Below are 5,228 nucleotides of genomic sequence, written 5' to 3' on the forward strand. Positions count from 1 at the left end.
AAGGAAGGAAGGAAGGAAGGAAGGAAGGAAGGAAGGAAGGAAGGAAGGAAGGAAGGAAGGAAGGAAGGAAGGAAGGAAGGAAGGAGAGAGGGAAAGGGAATGGAAGGAAGGAAGGAAGGAGAGAGGAAAGGGAATGGAAGGAAGGAAGGAAGGAAGGAAGGAAGGAAGGAAGGAAGGAAGGAAGGAAGGAAGGAAGGAAGGAAGGAAGGAAGGAAGGAAGGAAGGAAGAAGGAAGGAAAGGGAATGGAAGGAAGGAAGGAAGGAAGGAAGGAAGGAAGGAAGGAAGGAAGGAAGGAAGGAAGGAAGGAAGGAAGGAAGGAAGGAAGGAAGGAAGGAGAGAGGAAAGGGAATGGAAGGAAGGAAGGAAGGAAGGAAGGAAGGAAGGAAGGAAGGAAGGGCGGGTGGGGTGGGTGGCAGTTAGTTATACGAAGCTGGTGCTCTCGGCAGCTGTTGGTGGGTGAGTTTTGAAAAGATGGCCAGAATAACAATGTTTTGGGAGACTTCTTAAAAGATAGCAGGGAGGGAACCAGGCGGATCTGAGATGGCGATTCATTCCGTAGATGGGGTGCAACTCCTGAGACCTTCGGGTTTCTTGCCCTCGTTCCCCAGGCTTCCCGTGGAGTTAGCGCCCTCAGTTGTCCTGCCTGGGAAGTGCAGGCTCTACCTGTTCAGAGGAGGCTTCCAAAGCAGGTCCGTCTTGAGTGGGACACGGAAGGGGTTGCTGCCTTAGGCAGTTAAATGTGTACGTGAATTAGAACCCAACTCCAGACAATCTGGAAGAGCTATAAAAGTCTTCTGGTCTTCTCCGACCTCATAGATGCGTACCTTAGGTTGGGCACAGAGCCCGGGAGACTTCCACCGGAGCAAGAGACCGTCAGAAGAAGAAGCGTTGTGGCATAAGTGAAGTGTTGCTCTCACCTTGGCAACACAGTATATAATCGCGCTACGGAACTCACGGCCACAAGATGCAGAGAAGGCTGCCAGCTTGAATGCCTTTAAAAGGGGATTCGATGAATTTGTGGAGGTTAGGGCTATCACGGAATACTAAACAGGATGGTGATATACAGCATTCACAATGTACATTAGTTACTGAGATATGTGACACAAGAGGGACCCATGTGCCACTTAGATAGGCTTCCCATGGCAAGCCGCTGTGTCAAGAGCAGGAGGGATGGTTGGCCTTTGGTCTGGTTGAGCAACGTGATTCTGAAGTTCTGGGTGCATTTTTGTGTGTGTCTTGCACTCTTGACTTCTGACTTAAGTTATCTATTTGGTTTATAAAATCTGCCTGCCCCCCCTCGCCTCTTGTTTCAAAGCAGCCCCAAGTTTTGTTGAAATAATAAAATGCAAGAAGAAATATCTATCCAGCCAAACAGCAAATCTGCAAAGAGGAAGAGATGCTATATAAATTAACAAGCAGATAAAAGGCCATAAAAAGATCTTATAGGCTATTAAGAATCCAGGAGCCGGTCCGGGGGGTTGCAGGATAACCGGCCTGGCACCAAGCGGCGGAACGGATCTGGAAAGAGGAGAAGGTTTAGACAAGGTGAAGGTCCAGGTGGGTTGTCTTCAAATGCACCTGGCCACTCTGGTTCTCAAACAGAAGGCTGGTGGGGGTGGCGGGTGGCCGCTTAGTGGACATTTTTCCAAATGAGGAGCTCTGTTTACATAGGAGAACAGATTGACTCTTTCTTGTCCATCTCATTAACACAGATAATGTGGACCAAGTGTCTCTGTTGGGTGTTGTTAAAGAGAAGTACAGTCCTCTTTTGGAAGATGCGTTGTGCTTGAAGGACGGTCCATTCCAAGTTTGATTCAAACAAGGCAAGGTGTGCGGCTTATATAGTACCCATAGCACTTAAAGTGCTCTCTGGGCAGTTTATGCAGGCTGAACATCCCTCCCACCCACCCGCCAGGAGATGAGTACTCAATTTGCCCATCTCAGAAGGAGGAGTCGACCTTGAGCCAGCTATCTGAGCCTGCCAGGTCATGAATAGAGTCTTGGCTGCAGTTCTGCGGTTTAACCATTTTTCTGCAAGATTCTGAACCATTAAGGAGAAAGAATCCTAAGAAGAAGGGAGATCAAGGACCTTGAAGTTACCCGTCGTCCACAGTCAGTAGCCCCTGGACAGCATCATGAGCGGCAGACGCACAGGTTACCTGCTCACCGTCTTCTCTGTTCAAATGAGACACATTATAGTTCTGTTTATATTATTTGTTTGTTTGTTTAAGTTATATACCATCCAGCAGTGCAATGTGCACTCTTGGGGGGGGGGGGGCAACAGCCTGCATGTAAATGCAATTAATCCAGTAAATTGAAAACAAATTAATGCAGAAGTAAGCAGTACAACACGAGCAATACAAACTTACTATAAATATGATTTATAGTTTTGCAGCTCCCTCTGTATCAATTAGCGCATGCAGTCTTATACGCCTCGGTGTCTCCTTTCAGCCTCTTTGCTGAAACCTGTTCTAGTTTTCAGTGACATGTATGTGGCTCTCTTAAGCAAGCTGGAACGTGGCCAGCAAAACCCGTTTCCCCTGTGCCTGTCACTCTCTTGAACCTTCAGATCTAGGATTTCTGCTGTTCTTTCCTTCCCACAGCAAAAGAAGATTCAGTCAAGGTATGGCAGGCGTAAGTCAAGCCAAACAGCATGATGTAGTGTGCACACCTCCGACTGATATTATTTCCCATCTGAGCTTGTCTCTTTAAGGACTCAAGAGAGAAGATGTAACATCTGTACAGTTTCTGTATTCCTTTGGCTTATCTTTCTCTCATCTCTACAGGCCCCCGATCTGATCCTTGACATCTCCAGGTAAAATAATTTCAGGAAACAAAGTTGCTGACAAAAGAGCTTTGCTTAATACTTGGGAGAATCAGTGCCCCTCAGAGTAAATTATAATCAAGAGTTTTGAAACTTTTTTTTTTCCTGCAGGATTGAGGAAGTTTAAGCCTGGATGGAGTGGATGAATTCCAAACCAGACTTCAGATGGCAGGGAGAAATATCAACAACCTCCGATATGCAGATGATACCACTCTGATGGCAGAAAATGAGGAGGAATTAGAGAACCTCTTAATGAGGGCAGAAGAGGAGAGCACCAAAAATGGTCTGAAGCTCAACATCAAAAAAACTAAGATCATGGCCACTGGTCCCATCACCTCCTGGCAAACAGAAGGGGAAGATATGGAGGCAGTGACAGATTTTACTTTCTTGGGCTCCATGATCACTGCAGATGGAGACAGCAGCCACAAAATTAAAAGACGCCTGCTTCTTGGTAGGAAAGCGATGACAAACCTTGACAGCATCTTAAAAAGCAGAGACCTCATCTTGACGACAAAAGTCCGAATAGTCAAAGCTATGGTTTTCCAGTAGTGAGGTATGGAAGTGAGAGCTGGACCATGAAGAAGAAGGCTCACCGCCGAAGAATTGATGCTTTGGAATTGTGGTGCTGGAAAAAGACTCTTGGGATTCCCTGGACTGCAAGGAGAACAAACCTACCCATTCTGAAGGAAATCAACCCTGAGTGCTCCCTGGAAAGACAGATCCTGAAGCTGAGGCTCCAATCCTTTGGCCATTTCATGAGAAGAGAAAAGACCCTGATGTTAGGAAAGTGTGAGGGCAAGAGGAAACGGGGACGACAGAGGATGAGATGGCTGGACAGTGTCATCAAAGCGACCAACATGAATTTGACCCAATTCCGGGAGGCAGTGGAAGACAGGAGGGCCTGGCGTGCTCTGGTCCATGGGGTCACGAAGAGTCGGACAGGACTAAACGACTAAACAACAACAACAACAACAAAGTCTGATAAAAGCCACTTTTCCAACTTTGAGCATCCTGCTCCAGGAAAATAGACAGAGGGATGGTTTATCCTTCTGGGTCATTTTCTAGAAATCCTTTAAAGGTTTCCCTTGGACCCAACCTTTGGATGGACCACAGCTGAGAAGTAAAGCCACCCTCTGGAGTGATGAAGGCTCCAGGTCTTATGCCCAGGGCTTCTGGCTTGGGGGCAGAGGGTGGGGATACCTGTGGTTTTCAAAATGTTGCTCAATAAAAAGCAAGAAACAACTCTGAAGAAACAGCATCTCCTGAAAATTCACCTAGAAAAATTAGACATACCCATAGCTTGGATTTTTTTTAATTATTATTTTTGGATGTCAGTTCTTAGAATCCTGGGAGTTGAAGCAAAAATAAAAAAGAAGAATATTTCCAAGCTCTGGAAATAGTGAACTTCTTCCTGATCAAGCAAAATTCAAAATTTCCCCAGCCTGTGGTCAAGGCACAGTGCCCTGGGATGTTAACGTGCCGTGCGTAGCTAAGTAAATATTCATCAGGGACACTGCAGTTAACAATCCACTCAGGTTTTAAGACCACAGCAATCTTTAGAAGCCATCTCCTTGTTTGTGACGTTTGAGCCACCCAGGCGTCTTGCCTTCCAGCTTTAATTAAGACAGCGCTCCGATACGTTAAGGATGGATGGCCTAATTAACAACGCCCAGCAAATCATGAGGACCAAAGTGGCAACACTTCCACCCGAAGCTCACAGAAATGTCCAGGAAAGCAGATTTTTTTGTATGCCTCTTGATTTGTTCTCTTGCTTCTGTTCTTCTTGTCTCTCATATATATATATATACACTGAGTCAAGTTACTAGTGCAACATAAGTCCTGATCGTAAGTTCTGCAACTCGAGTCTCCAGCAAAGGACTCTGTTCCAGAGCTTTGAATGTCCGATACTATTACTTTTTAGCTACACAGTCGAAGTACAGAGACCTACGGAGAAGAATAGCTTCAAGCTCCCCAGACAGACCACCCCTTTCACATTAATTGGCACTTAGAATCTCATGAACTCACTCTGAGACATGAGTAGTAGAAAGAATTTTAAAAATTTCATTATACTTACAGTTGTGAACAGACCAACAGCAAACAAAAAAACACGGCTTCCAACCGACTAAAGAGGCTGGAAAAGGACTCAGCAGAGAGGCAGGGGCTGTCTTGAACTCAGAAGGAGGGATGGAACATTTTTTGTGTGTGCTGGACAAATGGGCAGTTCCTGCAGCCCAAAAATGTGCCTCCTGGTCACTCAAACCGTAGGCAGTGTGCAAGGTTGCCAATAAAACCCCAACCCGTTCTTCCCACAACTAGATCCTTTGCAAAAGGGGAGGTACCAAGGCTGGACCTCTGCATGGTCTGTGGTCTACAGGGCTGGGCTGGGCAGGGCAGGAAACTGAG

At 46.2% G+C, this 5,228-nt stretch overlaps 1 long non-coding RNA gene across 1 annotated transcript; it reads left to right on the forward strand.

The window, feature by feature from the left end:
• Positions 1-413: 413 nt before the first annotated feature.
• Positions 414-4,864, forward strand: LOC140707659 (uncharacterized). The gene is made up of 2 exons (XR_012087836.2): positions 414-1,558; positions 1,714-4,864. It is a non-coding gene; the product is annotated as an uncharacterized LOC140707659 (long non-coding RNA).
• The last annotated feature ends 364 nt before the right edge of the window (positions 4,865-5,228 follow it).

The sequence above is a fragment of the Pogona vitticeps genome, chromosome 5 (genome assembly GCF_051106095.1).
Source record: "Pogona vitticeps strain Pit_001003342236 chromosome 5, PviZW2.1, whole genome shotgun sequence".
NCBI lineage: Eukaryota > Metazoa > Chordata > Lepidosauria > Squamata > Agamidae > Pogona > Pogona vitticeps.